A 21,068-nucleotide genomic window follows, 5' to 3' on the forward strand; every position below is an offset into this window, starting at 1 on the left:
CCAAAATGCATCATTTCACATTAAGTTGCATCTGTCATCCGACCTCCCATTCAGCTAACCAGTGTACCCAAGTCTTTTACAGCCCATCTAGCTGCTTTCCAAACTCTCTATTTTTGAAGTAGTCATCAGGGATGTTTTGCATCTGAACTTGGCTGAGACCAAGATCTCGGTGGAAGGAATAAATAGAACTGTAGAAAGAACTTTAAAACTAGTAAAAAGGAAGGATGATTTAGGTAAAAATAGTAACCAAAGTATTTACAGCACAAACAGGCCCTTTGGCCCAACAGGTTCATGACGGAGCTTAAGGTCCACATGAGCCTCCTCCTACCTCCTTTCATTTAATCCATCAACATACCCTTTCTTCATTTAACCCCATTAATTTTATTCCTTTCTCCCTCGTGCGGTTATTTAGCTTCCCCTTAAATGTACCGATGCTATTTGCCTCAACTATTTCCTGTGGTAGCAAGTTCCACATTCTAACAATTCTCTGGGTTAACAAGTTTCTCCTGAATTTCCTGTTGGATTTATTAGTGACTAATAATTGGGCAGGCCCAATTTTAACTCTTTGCAAGCGGGTAGGTTTTGAAAAGGTTAAAATTGAACCCATCTTTACTATGTCTACCCTATCAAAGAACAAAGAACAAAGAAAATTACAACACAGGAACAGGCACTTCGGCCCTCCAAGCCTGCGCCGATCCAGATCCTCTATCTAAGCATGTCGCCTATTTTCTAAGGGTCTGGATCTCTTTGCTTCCTGCCCATTCATGTATCTGTCTAGATACATCTTAAAAGACACTATCGTGCCAGCGTCTACCACCTCCGCTGGCAACGCGTTCCAGGCACCCACCACCCTCTGCGTGAAGAACTTTCCACGCATATCCCCCCTAAACTTTTCCCCTTTCACTTTGAACTCGTGACCCCTAGTAATTGAATCCCCCACTCTGGGAAAAAGCTTCTTGCTATCCACCCTGTCTATAACCCTCATGATTTTGTACACCTCAATCAGGTCCCCCCTCAACCTCCGTCTTTCTAATGAAAATAATCCTAACCTGCTCAACCTCTCTTCATAGCTAGCGCCCTCCATACCAGGCAACATCCTGGTGAACCTCCTCTGCACCCTCTCCAAAGCATCTACATCCTTTTGGTAATGTGGCGACCAGAACTGCACGCAGTATTCCAAATGTGGCCGAACCAAAGTCTTATACAACTGTAACATGACCTGCCAACTCTTGTACTCAATACCCCGTCCGATGAAGGAAAGCATGCCGTATGCCTTCTTGACCACTCTATTGACCTGTGTTGCCACCTTCAGGGAACAATGGACCTGAAGACCCAAATCTCTCTGCACATCAATTTTCCCCAGGACTTTTCCATTTACTGTATAGTTCACTCTTGAATTGGATCTTCCAAAATGCATCACCTCGCATTTGCCCTGATTGAACTCCATCTGCCATTTCTCTGCCCAACTCTCCAATCTATTTATATTCTGCTGTATTCTCTGACAGTCCCCTTCACTATCTGCTACTCCACCAAATCTTAGTGTCGTCTGCAAACTTGCTAATCAGACCACCTATACTTTCCTCCAATTCTTTTCATAATCTTAAAGACATCTCTTTTCTAAAAAAAAACGAGGCCCAGGCTGTTCATTCTTCAGTACGTATGAACGCCCAGTTCTGGTATCATCCTTGTAAATCCTTTTCACACTGTCTGTAGTGCCTCTATATCCTTTTTATAATATGGAGAGCAGAATTGTTCATAGTGCTCCAAGTGTGGTCTAATCAATGTTCTATACAAGTTTAACAAAACTTCTCTGCTTTTCAATTCTACCCCTCTAGAAATAAACCCCAGTGCTTTGTTTGTTTGTTTTTTTAAATGGCCTATTAACCCATTGCCAGAGTTATTAACTTAAACATAAGTAAAAAGGGATGAGAGTACCAAAAAAAAGAGATAAAAGAAATACTGAGGGAACAGAAGAGATTACAGGAGCAATTAAATAACCACTTGCTTCAACAAGCAAAGTGCACAACATTAGGGCCTAGTGAATTAAACTTGAGTTCTGCTAATTTTCCCAGTCACACTCACCTCCCACACCAAATCCTTTCATACTTTCATATCGCTCCAGTACACTTACATTCTCATTTCCATCTTTTTTAAAAACTACATGAAAGATATTTAACATATCTTCCATTCACTAAGATCATGGCTGATCTGATTGTAATCTCAACTCCACATTCCTACCTACCCCCAATAACCTTTCACCCCCTGGATTATCAAGAATCTATCTACCTCTGCCTTAAAAATATTCAAAGACCCAACATCCATCACCTTTTGAGGAAGAGGTTCAAAGACTCACGACCCTTAGAGAAAAGATATCTCCTCATCGCTGTCTTAAATGGGTGACCCCTTATTTTTAAATGGTGACCCCTAGTTCTAGATTCTCCCCCAAGAGGAAACATCTTTTCCACATCCACCCTGTCATAACTTCACCATCTAAATTATTTTCTTCCACATTATATTCTACTCTTTATTCGATATTCTCCTTGAACCCTTCGAAGCATTTTCTCTTCCCAACTACATGATAATCCTCATGACTTTCACTCGGATTGTTAGCTGCTAGTGTCATATGCCTCCCTTTCAAATTTGTTCAGCTTTAATCTATTTATCCAAGAATAATTACATTTTGCTTCAATTGCTTTCACATTTAAAGTTCTACATCAAGACTTATGAAATGCCCTTTTTGGCTCAGCCAAGGTTTTTCCCTCAGCTGTTCAACAGATCCCTTGACTATGTTGACCCTTTTCCCCATGCCTCCACTCACACACAATTACAGGGTTCCTCTAGTCCTCACCTTCCATCCCATTGAAGTATCTGTATCCAGAGTTCAGCAGGAACATGATTATGCAGGGGTCACAGAAGTAGAATGTTAATTCATCCATGACATTTGTGTAAACGGATCTAGATATCAAGAGGAGGCGATGGACAAGCAATTCAGGGGTGAGGAGATCAGAGCAATGCAACACAGAGGCTTCATTAGTCCTGTGCAGGCAGCTCTCGTCACTAACTAAATGGTACAAGGCCTGGGGCTTTCCACACCTGAAGGAACTGAAAACAGGGACAATTTAAGTACAGCTTTCGATGAATTGTCTCTGGGAAAGCAGCACTCCACATGATTCTAGGATTTTGCAGTCTAAGATACAAGTTAAGGGGGGCTGAAAAAGGTGCAGAGCTCAAGGAAAGGCAGACAGAATGTTCACCCCTTGACTCTCAAACTAAATTTAAAAGGGCACCATATCTGACAGGCTGTATTAAATCACCCAGGATACACATCATGCAGCACTTTACACCTCTATGTAACTTCCGTGGAAAAAAAAAAATCATAGGGTGGTCATTAACGCAGATGACTTTTACCCACTGTCCATCCCTTCTAGAGCTTTGTTCATAATTACAAAGGGCCTAGTTTCTTTTAGTTCTGAATGATAAATCTATCCTTTTCTCAGACAAGGATGTACCTACTATCAGTTGTTCTGTACATGCATGTTCTGTACCTACAATGCAAAATATGGTGCCCAGATTCCACAGATTTGCATTCATTTGTGTAAAAATAATGCTCCTGGAATTTTTTAATGCAGAGAAATTCAAAGAATGATATGACTGGACCTTCATAGTTGCAAATTGAATATTTTTCTCTCAATAGACCAGAGGAAAATTCCATATTGTGTACAGTTGAGAATTTATTAAATCCCTTTAACCTTGTCTGCAAGTTTTGTTTTAAAATGCATACAAGAGATTATCTGGAAAAATCACATGCTAGAAATCTGAAGAAACAAAACAGAAAACTAGAGATGCACAACACTAACAAATCCACTGTGCCTTTTCAGGTTTTCCATCCCAACAAGTTTATATTGGAAATCATACAATTCAATCAAGAATAAAGAGCAGATTACAGAGATACAGCCAGAAGACAAGGGGAAAGGGCAAAAACAACGAAGATCTTAAGACAAGCCAGGATGAGGAAGATGCTCTACATTTATTTTTTTTTTATTTATTTAGAGATACAGCACTGAAACAGGCCCTTCGGCCCGAGTCTGTGATGACCATCAACCACCCATTTATAATAATCCTACATTAATCCCATATTCCTACCACATCCCCACAATTCCCCTACCACCTACCTATTCTAGGGGCAATTTATAATGGCCAATTTACCTATCAACCTGCAAGTCTTTGGCTGTGCGAGGAAACCGGAGCACCCGGCGAAAACCCACACGGTCACAGGGAGAACTTGCAAACTCCGCACAGGCAGTACCCAGAACTGAACCCGGGTTGCTAGAGCTGTGAGGCTGCTGTGCTACCACTGCGCCACTGTGCCGCCCTAATTTCTGAAGCAATTAAAATTATATCCTAAATTTGTAAACATAATATATTTCAAATAATCAATTAGTTCACATTTCTTTCTACAAAAACTTTGCCAGTGTGAAACAAGTTTTATATAGTATCTTAAACATAAAAAACAACCCAATTCACTTCAAAAAACAGATTTATGGAAACAGACCAGGAGGGTGACCAAAAGCTTGGTTTAAGAGATAGATTTTGAGGACATTTTTAAAAGGACAGAGAGGTAGTGGTATATGCATGGTGGGATGGAACTGTCGGAAGGAGTTCAGATGGGCAATACAATCAGCAAGCAGGCAATTAGGAAAGCAAATTATACTTTGTATTCCAATCCTTTTGTAATAAAGGCTGAGTAAAGAAGTCTTACTGCAATTATACAAGGCCTTGGAGAGACCAAACCTGGAGTACTGTGTACAGTTTTGGTCTCCTTAACGAAGGAAGGATATATTGGCCTTAGAGGGAGTGCAATTAAGGCTCAGTAGGTTGATTCCCGGGATGCAGGGATTATCCTACGAGGAGAATGTGAGTAGAGTCGGCCTAGAGTGAGATGAATGAGAAGTGATCTCACTTGACAGGGTAGATGCTGGGAGGATGTTTCCCCTAGCAGGCAACCTTGAATTAGGGGGTCACAATCTCAGAGTAAGGGATTCACTATTTAGGACTGAGATGAAGAAAAATTTCTAAAGTCAAAAGGTTTGTAAATCTTTGGAATTGTCTATCTCGAAGGCTTGTGGATGCTCAGTCGATGAGTATATGCGAGACAGAGATCAATAGATGTTTTGCATACTAAGAATCGAGGAATGTAGGAAGCTGGAGTTGAGGTAGATCAACCACGATCTTGCTGAATGACGGAGCCGTCTGAAAGGGTCAAGTGGTCTACTCCTATTTCTTGTGATATTGTGAAACTGGTTGCAAGGAAGTGCACATGATCAAACTTGGATCTCTCACCTTTTAGTTTTTCTCCCCCAGTGCCAAACAACTGGGTCTCTATTTCTCTAGTCTTCATCCCTCCCGTAATGGCATAACATGTGTCAAAATTTCAGTATACAAAACTACAACTGCAAACTTAGCCTCACTATTCCTTTGCAGAACACTGCAAAAGTCGCATACAAAAAAAAAGTGGATCAATATTTTCTTTATGCATCGAGTTAATTTATCTTCATTACATTAGTTTTAGAAAACAAAATTGATTGTTAAGCATACTTCAATTATGCATTACTATGAAATAAAGACTTCTTTACTCTTATACGCCAATCCTTTTGTCACAAAATCCAACATATCATTTGCTTTCCTAATTACTTGCTCGCTTATTTTATTGTACACCTTAAACCTCAGAGCAGTTATGCCTAATGCTGCCTCACAATGAAATTCCACAGACAAGAAAGTGATGCGCAGAACCATGAATTTGATCTCCCAGTTCAAGTATGCAAATAAACTTTTGCGTTTAGTTAACATTCCCCATATCTTCAATTAACTTAGTCTTATTACTCATCCCCAACCATTATTCTATCCACCATTGGACTTGACTCTATAGTCATCTGAAAGTCAACATTATTTTAAGCTGTTAATTTCACCACATGGAGATTAAACTTCAAACGTTGCTGGGAGGAAGAGAAGGTCGGTTACAAGGAATTACCAAGGCCCTGGCCGCAAAGACATTTTTGCATAATAGCAGATGCTACAGCAGGAACAAAAGGAGCATCCCCTGCTCCCACACACGATAAAGAGGAGACCTGGTCAAACCAGTCGGTCACGTGACCACCTGCTGACCAACGGGGAGTTTTAAATTGGAGAAAAAGAGTGTCTGAAGACAGAAAGCTCCAGGCTCCTGGATTGAGAACCTCTCTCTCCTGTCTGCTCCCGTCTCTTTTTCACCAGCTTGGGAATTCATTGAAGACACACGAATCCCGAGAGAAAGGTCTCCTACAGTGAACAAGGTTTAAGAATAATATTGGCCCCAATGAAAAGCAAGAATTACCTACAAGCAAGGACTCTACAGTGAGCTCGAAGAACCATAACAACTCTTCAGATATTGCCTCAAACCTTTCCACTTTTTTTCTTCTGCTCTTTTCTGTCCCCATCTGCGTGTGTATCACGCATGCATGCTAGTGTGGGCGTGTCATGTATCCTTAGGCGTTAACCGAATTAGAGTTAAAGTTTAATAAATTTCACCTTTCTTCTTTAAACCTAAGAAAGCCTGTTTGTGCTCATTTCTTTACCTTATAATTGGAAAGCAGTGAACAAGGATTCACCGAAGGGGCAGCTCAAAACAGCGTGTTTAAAAACAAAACCCTGTTACAGTAAGACCAGGTGAAGGCTGAGAGAGACCCCAAGACACCTTTCTCACATGGTCGTAACAACAGTTTAATATAAAAAGTAAAACACATATACATAAAAAGAACATTTCTATCCTCTTGTTTTGGATACACAAAGGCAACAGCAATTTACCAGGATTTGCATAAAACACCTTACTAGAGTTTATTTTATTATTTATTTAGAGATACAGCACTGAAACAGGCCCTTCGGCCCACCGAGTCTGTGCCGACCAACAACCACCCATTTATACTAATCCTACATTAACCCCATATTCCCTACCACAGCCCCACCATTCTCCTACCACCTACCTACACTAGGGGCAATTTACAATGACCAATTTACAAATCAACCTGCAAGTCACTGGCTGTGGGAGGAAACCGGAGCACCCGACGGAAACCCACGCGGTCACAGGGAGAACTTGCAAACTCCGCACAGGCAGTACCAAGAACTGAACCCGGGTCGCTGGAGCTGTGAGGCTGCGATGCTAACCACTGCGCCAAATTTGTCCCCTCAAATAAAAATCGTACAAAGATTACTCCTTAAGCGGGTTTGAACAAGGTAAAAACATGGAGAGAAGGTGAGGGAGAAAGTAAATCAATTACTTTAGCTTTGAAGCCAAGCGTCACAGATGGACTGAATATCACTCATCCCACTTGCACTCCTGTAGAGCAACAGACAACTACATGAAATAGATGTTCACAAGATGCACCGCAGTCTTCAGTTTCAGCACATGAGCACACACACACACTAGCATACACACAACTGAATGAGATTCCTCTGAGACACTCCTTCCCTTGAGGTCAGTGTGCAGAAATCTAAGTTCCACAATGGTCCCCTGTTCCTCTGTAGTAATGAATAACAATGTTACTATTTATTTCTGGTAGTGTAGCATTTTCAAAAGTCCTGTCTGTTAATAGTAGAGCAAAATATACTGTTGAGTAGTGGAATGTTGCTTTGCACCCACAACTGCCCTGCAAATTATGCTCTTGATTGCAAGAAAGCAGCAAGTGGAAGTCAGTTCAAATCAGTAAGGAAAATTACAGAGCAAGTTAACTCATAGGCTAGACCATCTGACTACCTGCCCTCTTTGTCAAACTGTGCTGCATGGTACAGGAAAGAATATTAACAGTAACTCTCAAAGCTCCTCATATGACATAGTATGTGATCCCAGTAGGGTAGTGAACCATACAGAAAAGGAAGGTATTCAACAGGTCTTATTAAATATTGGAAAGATGAAAGCCATTGTCTTCAGTCCCCACTATCACTGGCAACTGTCTGATCAGGGATCAGACTGTTCACAAACTTGGTCTCATATCTGGCCCACGAAATGACCTTCTGAACACACTTCCACACCATCACCAAAACCACCCACTGCCCATATCCAGCTCCACAATATCACCCAACTCCGGCCCTGCCTCAGCTCATCTGCTGCTGAAACCCTCATCCATGCCTTTGTTACCCCTAGACTTGACTCTTCCAACACCCTTCTGGCTGGCTTCCCATTTTCTACCCTCTGTAAACTTGAGGTCATCCGAACCTCTGCTACTCATATCTTAACACGCACCGTTCTATTCGCTCTTTTTAGACCCGTGCTCGCTAGTCTACATTGGCTCCTAGTTAAGCAAAACTTTGATTTTAAAATTCTCCTTCTAGTTCTCAATTCCTTCCATGGCCTCAACCATCCCCACCTCTAATCTCCTCCAGCCCTTTAACCTTCCGAGATACGTGCACTCCTACAATTCTGGCCTCTTGAGCATTTCCAATTTTAATCATTCCAGCACTGCCCTTAAGTTGTCACAGCTCTAAGCTCTGGAATTCCCTCCCTAAACCTCTCTTTCGTCCTTTAGGATGCTCCTTCAAGTCTCTCTCTTGGTCATCTGTCCTAATATCCCCTTATGTGATTCTATGTCAAATTTTGTTTGATAATGCTCCTGTGAAGCACATTAGGACATTTCACTATGTTTAAGTTCCTATATAAACACAAGTTGTTGTTGAAACGAAGTTGCACATATTACAAATTATTCAAAGGCAAAAAATTTCTGTATTTTTACATTCTCAGTAATTTTACTGCCTCCTTTCCTACAGGCACTTACTGATCATGCAGTCCCACAAACTCCTATGCCATTTAGTACTTTGCCCAAATTGCCAATACCTGTGTGCAGGCTTTGTTTAGGACGCAGGTAGAAATACAGATAAGCCAAACCTATCAACATCAGATATGCACACATTTTCAAACTGGGTGGAATACGACAAGATAGAAAACAGGAAAAGGAATCTTGACATGTCTCCCGCTTAACCTGGGCAGCTGATTATAGAGCCCCTACAGTCACATCAGCTAACACAGAAAAGGTACTGAACCTGCAACCTTTCTGATCCACATGGCTCAGTGAGTAGCAGAGTCATCAGAAGCAATTTACGCTCAAGATAAATTCATCATTCATTGCCTAAGGCTCAAAATATTGAAAAAAGTTTTTAAAACAAAAAGATGTAAAGAGAAACAACATTTAATAAGCCAATGACCTTTTAGGTACTTCGGTAACATGGGTATACAACTGCAGCTGCTTCACAGTAATTTTGCATACCTGTTCGTGCATGTGGGTTACAGCTGTTCTTTTCTCTGCTTATGTCACCCTCCAAGCAGCCAATTGGTTTCTCAGCACTAATAAAGCCTCAACCTGCAAAGTATTTGATAAATTCAGATGTTAGGAGTTACAACCACTCTACATAGAACAAAGCAAACTGTATTTACTGAGAAAGAATTAAACTTTAGAACAAGTGAAATGTGCCAGAGCCACCAACTGCAAATTATAGCATATAAAATCTAGTTCCAACATGTATGCATTCCAATAGATTGTCAGGTTTAGTGAGTTAATACCACATCCAGAGAAAAACCTGACAATTACTAGTCTGATGCACAGAACAGAAACTTTCTGCTCCCAATCATCATCCCATGACCCCTGAAGAGCAGCATATGGTCATGATTGGATTCTGCTTCATATCCCTAAAAATAGCCTGCCAATAATCATTGTACAAGATCACAATGAAGAGGAGCCACCTGGCTGAAGTACCAGAGAGCTGCTGGTTCCTGTGGTACAATGGCCCAACATGAATCAACAACCCCAGGAAAGGGAACAAAATTGGGGGAAATAGGGGAGAAGGTAATTTAACAAACATATTGCAATGTTTTTATATTAAGTGAAAAAATATTTGCTTTGCTGCAGCCTCATATTTTACGTGACATGGTCTGTGAAAATCAATAAACCTCTTGTTAGGTGGGCAGATTTTTCTGTGCAATTGAATTCACTCAGGATAGTCAGACAAACAACTTAATTGCATGTAATTGAAAGTATCCTGATATAACTTGCATTACCAGAGTCAAAAGAGCTGAAAAATACAACCTTTTAAAATTAGGGGTAATTTTATTCATGCAGAATGAACATTTTGACATGGATCAAAATTGTTACAACACCGGATGTGGTATTAACTTCACTTTTGTTCCCTTTCCTGGGGTCATTGATTCATGTTGGGCCATTGTACCATTGGAGCCAGCTACAACACTGGCATCAACCTGGCAATGTGGAAAGTTGCCCAGGTATGTCCTGTACACAAAAAGCAGGACAAATCCAACACAGCCAATTACCGCCCCATCAGTCTACTCTCGATCATCAGTAAAGTGATGGAAGGTGTCACTGACCATGCTATCAAGCAGCACTTACTCAGCAATAACCTGCTCAGTGACGCTCAGTTTGAGTTTTGCCAGAGCTACTCAGCTCCTGATCTCATTATGGCCTTGGTTCTAACATGGACAAAAGAGCTTTACTCCAGAGGTGAGGTGAGAGTGACTGCCCTTGACATCAAGGCAGCATTTGACTGAATATGGCATCAAGGAGCCCTAGCAAAACTGAAGTCAATGGGAATTAGGGGGAGAACTCTCCACTGGTTGGAATCGTACCTAGCACAGAGGAAGATGGTTGTGGTTGTAGGAGGTCAATCATCTCAGCTCCAGGACATCACTGCAGGAGTTCCTCAGGGTAGAGTCCTAGGCCCAACTATCTTCAGTTGCTTCATCATTTGGGGGTAGGCGGTGGTGTAGTGGTATTATCACTGGACTAGTAACCCAGAGACCCAGGGTATTTCTCTAGGCACATGGGTTCGAATCCCACCACAGCACAAGGTGGAATTTGAATTTAATTAATAAATCCGGAATTAAAAGCTAGTCTAATGATGGCTATGAAACCAGTCAATTGTTGTAAAAACCCATCTGGGTCACTAAAGTCCTTTAGGGAAGGAAATCTGCTGTCCCTACCCGGTCTGGCCGACATGTGACTCCAGACCCACAGCAATGTGGTTAACTCTTACATGCCCTCTGAAATGGCCTAGCAAGCCACTCAGTTGTACCTAACCACTACGAAGTTAATAAAAAGGAATGAAACCAGACGGACCACCTGGCATCGACCTAGGCACTGGAAACGACAACGGCAAACCCAGCCCTGTCGACCCTGCAAAGTCCTCCTTACTAACATCTGGGGGCTAGTGCCAAAGTTGGGAGAGCTGTCCCACAGACTAGTCAAGCAACAGCCTGACAGTCATACTCATGGAATCATACCTTACGGACAATGTCCCAGACACTGCAATCACTATCCCTGGGTATGTTCTATCCCACCGGCAGAACAGGCCCAGCAGAGGTGGTGGCACAGTGGTATACAGTAGGGAGGGAGTTGCCCTGGGAGTCTTCAACATCGACTCCGGACCCCATGAAGTCTCATGACATCAGGTCAAACATGGGCAAGGTAACCTCCGACTGATTACCACCTACCGCCCTCCCTCAGCTGTTGACTCAGTACTCCACCATGTTGAACACCACTTGGAGGAAGCACGGAGGGTGGCAAGGGCACAAAATGTACTCTGGGTGGGGGACTTCAATGTCCATCACAGAGTGGCTCGGTAGCACCACTACTGACCGAGCTGGCCGAGTCCTAAAGGACATAGCTGCTAGACTGGGTCTGCGGCAGGTGGTGGGGGAACCAACACGAGGGAAAAACATACTTGACCTCGTCCTCACCAATCTGCCTGCTGCAGATGCTTCTGTCCATGACTTTATTGGTAGGATTGACCACCCCACAGTCCTTGTGGAGACGAAGTCCCGCCTTCACATTGAGGATACCGTCCATCATGTTGTGTGGCACTATCACCGTGCTAAATGGGATAGATTTCGAACAGATCTAGCAATGCAAAACTGGGTATCCATGAGGCGCTGTGGGCCGTCAGCAGCAGCAGAATTGTACTCATCCACAATCTGTAACCTCATGGCCTGGCATATCCCCCACTCTACCATTACCATCAAGCCAGGAGACCAACCCTGGTTCAATGAAGAGTGCAGGAGGGCATGCCAGGAGCAGCACCAGGCATACCTCAAAATGAGGTGTCAACCTAGTGAAGCTACAACACACGACTACCTGCGTGCCAAACTGCCTAAGCAGCATGCGATATGCAGAGCTAAGCGATCCCATAACCAACGGATCAGATCTAAGCTCTGCAGTCCTGCAACATCCAGCCGTGAATGGTGGTGGACAATTAAACAACTAACTGGAGGAGGTGGCTCCACAAATATCCCCATCCTCAATGATGGGGGAGCCCAGCACATCAGTGCAAAAGATAAGGCTGAAGCATTTGCAACAATCTGCAGCCAGAAGTGCTGAGTTGATGATCCATCTCGGCCCCCTCCTGCAGTCCCCAGCATCACAGATGCCAAACTTCAGCCAATTCGATTCAGTCCGCGTGAGATCAAGAAACGACTGAAGGCACTGGATACTGCAAAAGCTATGGGCCCTGACAATATTCCGGTGATAGTATTGAAGACCTGTGCTCCAGAACTTGCCGCGCCCCTAGCCAAGCTGTTCCAGTACAGCTACAACACTGTCATCTACCCTGCAATGTGGAAAATTGCCCGGGTATGTCCTGTACACAAAAAGCAGGACAAATCCAACCTGGCCAATTACAGCCCCATCAGCCTACTCTCTATCAGTAAAGTGATGGAAGGTGTCATCAACAGTGACATCAAGCAGCACTTGCTTAGCAATAACCTGCTCAGTGACGCTCAGTTTGGGTTCCGCCAGGGCCACTCAGCTCCTGACCTCATTACAGTCTTGGTTCAAACATGGACAAAAGGGCTCAACTCAAGAGGTGAGGCAAGAGTGACTGCCCTTGACATCAAGGCAGCATTTGACCGAGTATGGCATCAAGGAGCCAGAGCAAAACTGAGGTCAATGGGAATCAGGTGGAAAGCCCTCCGCCGGCTGGTGTCATACCTAGCGCAAAGGAAGATGGTTGTGGTTGTTGGAGGTCAATCAGCTGAGCTCCAGGACATCACTGCAGGAGTTCTTCAGGGTAGTATCCTCACCCCAACCATCTTCAGCTGCTTCATCAATGACCTTCCTTCAAATCATAAGGTCAGAAGTGGGGATGTTCGCGGATGACTGCACAATGTTCAGCACCATTCGTGACTCCTCAGATACTGAAGCAGTCTGTGTAGAAATCCAGGCTTGGGCTGATAAGTGGCAAGTAACATTCGCGCCACACAAGTGCCAGGCAATGACCATCTCCAACAAGAGAGAATCTAACCATCTCGCCTTGACATTCAACAGCATTACCATTGCTGAATCCCCCACTATCAACATCCTAGGGGTTACCATTGACCAGAAACTGAACTGGAGTAGCCATATAAATACCGTGGCTACAAGAACAGGTCAGAGGCACAAGTCAGGAGTGTGGTGGAATACTCTCCACTTGCCTGGATGGGTGCAGCTCCAACAACACTCAAGAAGCTCAGCACCATCCAGAACAAAGCAGCCCGCTTGATTGGCACCCCATCCACAAACATTCACTCCCTCCACCACCGACACATAGTGGCAGCAGTGTGTACCATCTACAAGATGCACTGCAGCAATGCACCAAGGCTCCTTAGACAGCACCTTCCAAACCTGCAACCTCTACCAACTAGAAGGACAAGAGCAGCAAATGCATGGGAACACCACCACCTGCAAGTTCCCCTCCAAGTCACACACCATCCTGACTTGGAACTGTAGCGCCGTTCCTTCACTGTCGCTGGGTCAAAATCCTGGAACTCCCCTCCTAAAAGCACTGTGGGTGTACCTACCCCACATGGAATGCAGCGGTTCAAGAAGGCAGCTCACCACCACCTTGTCAAGGGCAATCAGGGATGGGCAATAAATGCTGGCCAGGCCAACGATGCCCACATCCCATGAAACAAATAAAAAAAAAAAATCCTTAACCAAGCTCTAGTTCTGCAATGACTCACAATTGTCTAGTTCCAGAGGTTATTTCCCATAGCTTCCTCACAGGAGAAAGCTCTGGTCCCAGTTAGAATATCTGGGGGAAATCAAAATAAAGACAAGGTACTTCCCTTGAAGAAGATAAGGGAGAGGGTCAGAGGCAAAGAACTGCATTCACTTTTCCAGTGCAGTTCAATAGGGTCACTGATGCACTTATGAGAATAGGCAACTTTCCAGTTCAACCAAAAAACCAGGAAGTAAGCTGAAGAGACACAAAATTATGGTTTTTTTTGAACAATGTGGATATGACCAGAGGATACGAAATAAAACTTAAAAGCACAAATCACAGAACTGTTACAGTGCAGAAGGCGGCCATTCATAAGAACATAAAAGAAATAGGAGCAGTAGGTCATTCGGCCCCTCAAGCCTGCCCCACCATTCAATAAGACCATGGCTGATCTGCCGCAGACCTCAAATCCTCTTTCGTGCCAGCTCCTCATAGCCCTCAACTCCCCGATATTTCAAAAATCTATCTACCTCGTTTTTAAATACTTTCAGTGATTTAGCCTCCACAACTCTCTGGGGTAGAGAATTCCAGACAGACACTCACTACCCTTTGAAAGAAGAAATTCCTTAGCATCTCAGTTTTAAATGAGTGTCCCCTTATTCTGTAACTATGTTCCCTAGTTTCTAAATTCCCCCATCTTCTCAACATCTACCCTGTCAAGCCCCCTCAGAATCTTGTACCTTTCAATAAGATCACCTCTTATTCTTCTAAACGCTAATGAATAAAGGCCTAAACTGCTCAACCGTTCTTGATAAGTCAACCCTTCGTCCCAGGAATCAGCCTAGTGAATATCTTTTGAACTGCCTCCAGTGCCAGTATATCCTTTCTTAAATATGGGGACCAAAACTGTGCACTGTACTCCAGGTGCGGCCTCACCAACACCCTGTACAGTTGTAACAAGACTTCCCTATTTTAAACTCCAACCCCCTAGCAATAAAGGCCTAAATTCCATTTGCCTTCTTAATTACTTGCTGCACCTGCATGCTAACTTTTTGAGTTTCATGAAATAGAACACCCAGATTGTTCTGTGCTGCACTTTTTTGGAGTCTCTCTCCATTGAAATTATAGGCTGCCTTTTGATTCTTCCTACCAAAACGCATGACCTCTGTCATGGTCCTGTAGTTTTTTTTCTAGGAATACAGGGTTTGTCTTTAATGGTTAGATTAGATTAGATTAGAGATACAGCACTGAAACAGGCCCTTCGGCCCACCGAGTCAGTGCTGACCATCAACCACCCATTTATACTAATCCTACACTAATCCCATATTCCTACCAAACATCCCCACCTGTCCCTATATTTCCCTACCACCTACCTATACTAGTGACAATTTATAATGGCCAATTTACGTACCAACCTGCAAGTCTTTTGGCATGTGGGAGGAAACCGGAGCACCCGGAGAAAACCCATGCAGACACAGGGAGAACTTGCAAACTCCACACAGGCAGTACCCAGAATCGAACCCGGGTCCCTGGAGCTGTGAGGCTGCAGTGCTAACCACTGTGCCGCCCCATTGCAGAGGATCAGTATTGCTTTAAGAGCTGGCAAGCCCTAGGAGTTTTAGGAAGGTGCATTTTCATTGCCTTAGAAACAGCCATTTGGAGACTACGATTCAAAGGGTGCATTCTCGCTACCATAGAAACAGCCACTGGGAGTGAGTCTCATGAGATACATTTGTTACAGTTCAACTTTGAACTGGCTTTTTAGTTGACGACAGTTTGTTCTAACAGGACACACAAAGGACACAGCTGTGATGACAACACCTGGAAAAAGAGCTCTCAACCATTTAAACTGAAGGAAGAGGATTTTAGTCTGTTTCAATTATCTCCCAAAATTCAAAAAAAGTCAAGCCAAAACAGAGATCTCCGGTAATTTAAATTGAAGAAAGGGAAGTTAGACTGTGACAATCTTTTATCCCTCAAAAGCTCAAGTCAGATTGATTCCATTGAAAGTATTTGCAAGTCGTTAATTGTTGAAATTTGCTGGAAAAGAAAAGCAACATTCCGGGAGGACTTCGAGCAACATTGGACTGTAAATTTGCAAGGACACTAATTTTATCTATTTTAAATGTTGTTTATATCCTCATAGTGTATTAGAATTTAGTTCTTCTAATTAAAGAGTTAATTTGTTGATTTAAAGAAACCTGGTTTGGTTAGTCTCATTCGGAGGTTAATAGATGGTACAATTTGGCTGGGTCTTTCTTTAATTTGGCAAGTTTTAAATGATATGATAATTCAATCCCGTCATGCCACAGATTGGCTAACAGTGCGTTTCTCCCACCACAATCAGAATCGTATATTTTGATTGGGGGCTTTGACTGGAGCAGTCAGTCATCACACCTCACACTTTCCTACATTAAACTCCATCTGCCAAGTTTTTGCCCACTCACTCAACCTATCTATATCCCCTTGCAGATTCTTTATGTCATCACAACATGCCCTCCCACCTATTTTTGTATCATCAGCAAATTTGGATATATTGCACTCTGCCCCCTCCTCCAAGTTATTAATATAGATAGTAAATAATTGAGGCCCCAAGACTGATCCTTGTGGCACTCCACTAGTTACGTCTTTCCAACCTGAAAAAGACCCATTTATCCAGACTCTCTGTCTATGAGTTAACCAATCCTCAATCCATGCTGATACATTACCCCCAATACCATGAGCTCCTATCTTGTGCAATAATCTTATGTGGCACCTATTTGAATGCCTTCTGGAAATCCAAATACACTACATCTACCGGTTCCCCTTTATCAACTCTGCTTGTTATATCCTCAAAGAACTCTAGCAGATTTGTCAAGCATAACTTCCCTTTCACAAAACCATGTTGACTCTGTTTGATTGCGTTAAGCTTTTCTAAATGTCCTGCTATTTCTTCCTTAATAATGGACTCTAGCATTTTCCCAACATCCGACGTTCGGCTGACTGGCCTATAGTTTCCTGCTTTTCGTCTCCCTCCCTTCTTGAACAGGGGCATCAGATTAGCGGTTTTCCAATCCGCTGGGACCCTCCCGGAATCCAGAGAGATCTGGAATATTTCAACCAATGCCTCCACTATCTCTGCAGCCACTTCCTTTAAAACCCTTGGATGTAGGCCATCAGGTCCTGGCAACTTGTCTGCCTTTAGTCCCATTAGTTTGTCAAATACTTTGTCCCTCGTGATAGAGACTGTTATAAGATCTTTCCTCCCATTAGCTGCTTGCTTATCTGATATCTGTGGGATGTTTATAGTGTCCTCCACTGTGAAAACCGATGCAAAATATTGGTTTAAATTTCCGTTTCCCTGTTCCCCGTTATCAATTCTCCAGTTGCATTCTCCTAGGGTCCCATGCTCACTTTAGCTACTCTTTTTTTATACCCGTAGAAGCTCTTGCTGTTTGTTTTTATATTTTTTGCCAATTTACTTTCATAATCATTTTTCTCCCTCTTTATTAGCCTTTTAGTCATCTGCTGCAGGTTCCTAACAAAATTCCTAATCCTCTGGCCTACCATTAGTTTTCGTCACTTTGTACGCCTTAGTTTTTGATTGGATACTCTCCTTGACCTAAAGGCCTGCTACCCAACCCAAACCCAACGGGACCCGATGACGTGTCGGGTCGGGTCACTCTTCTGGGTCCGGCTTTCAGGCTCGGGTCGGACACACAAAGTATTACATTTTGCTCTGCTGGGAAGATGAGTTTAGTAAATGTCAAAAGTTGAAAAGCCTAACTCAGCTGACAGTCCAGGATGTCAAGGAGGGTAACTCTACATGACGTAATCACACTTATGCTGCAGCTTCCTGCAGATTCAGAATCGGAAGGCAGGTAAAGTGAACATTCCGGTGTTCGGACACACAAGTCGTTGAAAGAAACAGAACAAGTTCTGAAGGCTGTTGAAGAGGCATACAGGATTCTTGGCTTTATAAATAAATAGAGGCATAATATACAAGCAAAGTTATGCTAAACTATAAAACACTCGTTAGGCCCCAACTGCAATATTATGGCCAATTCTGAGAACCACACTTTAGAAAGGAGGTTAAGGCCCTGGAGAAGGTGCAGAGGAAATTTATTGGAATGGTACCAGGAATGCAGGACTCCAGTTATGGTGGAGAGGCTCGAAAAGTTGGGATTCTTCTCCTTAGCGCAGAAAAGGTTAAAGGGGAGATTTGGCTGAGTTGTTCAAAATAACAAAAGCGTTTTTTTTTTTGGAAATTGGATGGGTACTTGAAGAAAATAAACTTGCAGGGCTACGGGGATAGAGCGGGGAATGGGACTGACTGGATTGCTCTATAAAGTGCAAGTATAAACTCGATGGGATGAATGGCCTCCTTCTGTGCCCTAAACAACTCTATGATAAATAAGAAGAAATGGCTTCCAGTGGCTGAAGGGTTGATAAGCAGAGGACACAGATTTAAGGTAAGTAGGCAAAGAATCAGAAGTGACAGGGAAATAAATTGTCTATGCAGTGAGTCATGATGATCTGGAAAAGGGTGGTGGAAGCAGATTTAATAGAAACTTTCAAAAGGGAAATGCATAAATACTCAAAGCGGAAAAAACTGCTTGGCTTTGGGGAAAAGGCACAGTGAGCCAAATGGCCTCCTTCTGTGCTGTATGCTATGAAATCTGCAAACTCAAAGATGTCAACTGTAACCAGCTTAAAATCAAACTTTTGGTGAAAAGATACTAACTGCATTTGAAGATGAAAATGCTAACCTTTTATTCTCTCCAGAGATGCTTAAATGACCTGCAGTGTTTCCAGTATTTTCTGTTTTTGTCTTATAATTCCAAAATCCAAAGGATTTTATGAATGAGAGCTGAAAACGATGTTTGCACCAAACCTCATTGTTACTCAATTTATTAAAAATACCAACTTGTTTATATGAAATAGCTCCTCACACCTTTCTTGCTGTTTGGTACTTCCTCCCATCTGTTTCCCAGGCTCAGGTTGTGCTCTGCACTCCCTGACTTGGCATGGCTCTTCCACCACTGATCTCCGCTGTCAGGTCTTGTCTGCTTCACCACAGCGCACACTGCCCTGCTCCATTTACTCCTGTGGCTTCTGCATGGCCATTGCCTTCATAATTGCACACTATCCTGATTTGCTCCTCTTCCATAATCTTCACCAAAACTCACTCGCTGAAATTTTTGTTTCTTCTTCAGTTAGTAACCTTGGAAATATGTCATGGGATAGCCCATGGCTCATTATGCTTTTCAGCATTTTACATCACATATTTTGGAATGTGACAGTCAATTCTGACTGGTCTAAGAATTTCAGTGCCACTCTATTGATTGGCTTCTTGTGCCTTAATCCTCTGATTAAACATTCCTTTTGCCATCCTCCTGCTGGCCAATCAATGCAAATGTACCAAGGTTGGATCTGTTATTCCCCTATCAGCAGTGACAATGATAGATTGGTCCTTGCCTTGAGCATGTAACTCTCTAAAGCCTTTCTTCTATTGTTTGGAGTCCACAGATGTTGCGTAAGCAGGGAGAGCAGATAAAGTTTGGAGGAGATATGCTGTTTCTTTTGCTTGATTCTGGATTGTTTCTAGTCTCCATTTGTGGCTGATTTATGCACTAGACTGGATGTCACTAGATCTACAATGTGATTGGGCAAAACCTGGTGAAAAATGCTGTGCTTGCTGTCACCAATTGCACACTCTGCCAGGGAATTCAACATAGATCAAATTAGTTCATGGGGAGCTATCAAGTAGAGAAATAGGATATTGCATGCCAAACCTTGGCAAAGGCCTTTTCCACAGCCAGGAACATGGCCAATGTGCATTCTTTCTTGTTAAAGGCTCAAGAGGATGTGCTCAGTCGCAACAAATTGTTGCTGGTGCTTCTTCCTCTTCTGAACCCTAAAGCTACTGTAACTAGAGTTTTGGTGATCTGCAAATTACGGCATTCCAATTGGTGATAGCGTGGTGGAAACATAATTGGATAAATACTTGAGAAAAAATTTGCAGGGATACAGGGAAAGAGCCTAACTGGATTGCTCTTCGAAACCATGGATTCAATTGGTCAATGGACTCCTTCTGCATTGCACTAGTCTGCGATTCTATGGTATGCGTTGAAGAAGTTAAAGCTCATAAGGTGATGTTGGAGATGGTATGCGCTAATTCTCTTCTGCTGTTTGTTGCAGCATTTTGAACTTTTCCAGTCCCGACAACTGTCAAAAGCTTCCACCGATTATTGGAAAAAGGCTTTTGTGGACATATGCAAATGAAAAATAATCAATTTCAAGGGCATGATAATGGGAGCTTGCAGACTAAATCTAGCTGACAGATTATGTGCTGGAAATCCCTCACCTGCTTTACTGTGAATGCTGTATTTAAGCCAGAAATTATCAAGGCAATATAACAAAATACAAAGTATACTAATCGGAGTGTAATATTCCCACAATTTATTGACACCACATCTGGAATACTGACACTGAATGAGAAGGACAAGGCACAAAAAATAACTCAAAGGCTAAATGAATGATACAGGAGTTTTTAGAAAGAGGAATTCCAGAGCACAGGGCCTAGGCAGCTGAACACAGGGACTCAGCGAATGAATGCATGGCCTCCAACGGCGGGACAAAGACATTGAGTTTCACAAAAGGCCACAATCAGAACGGAGAATTCAGACAAGGTGGATTGTAGGATGAGAGGGGCTTACAAAGATAGGGAAGGACAAAGCTACAAAAAAGATTTTAAACACCTGAGAAATGTAAATTTGTGTGTCAATTTAACAGTACTACAAGCTGTATAAGTCAACAGGTCAAAAATAATGAATCAATTAAGAGTGGGAGCATAAATCAGGAGTTCAGCAAACCATCCCCAAGGCAGATCAAGAATATGTTACTAATTCAAAGAAATTAACTTTTGCAATGGCAAAGCTAAAGAGGTGCCATAACAAAGTGCAAAACTATAGAAACAAAAAGGAATCCAACAAAACACATTGAGGCTTTCAATATTTGACTAGTTCTGAACATGACATCGCAATATTTAGTTATTAATACATGCATCTATACAAATACAT

The 21,068-nt window shown here is 42.6% G+C and overlaps 1 protein-coding gene across 1 annotated transcript in view; it reads right to left on the reverse strand.

Moving 5' to 3' along the window:
- The window catches only part of zfyve9a (zinc finger, FYVE domain containing 9a), a 175,941-nt gene that overhangs the window by 147,380 nt on the left and 7,493 nt on the right, over window positions 1-21,068 (reverse strand). The window contains exon 2 of the mRNA XM_068037133.1: window positions 9,291-9,383. The gene's annotated coding sequence lies outside the window, so the exon portion shown is untranslated. The remainder of the gene's footprint in view (window positions 1-9,290; window positions 9,384-21,068) is intronic.

Source organism: Heterodontus francisci, chromosome 8, assembly GCF_036365525.1.
Source record: "Heterodontus francisci isolate sHetFra1 chromosome 8, sHetFra1.hap1, whole genome shotgun sequence".
Taxonomy (NCBI): Eukaryota; Metazoa; Chordata; class Chondrichthyes; order Heterodontiformes; family Heterodontidae; genus Heterodontus; species Heterodontus francisci.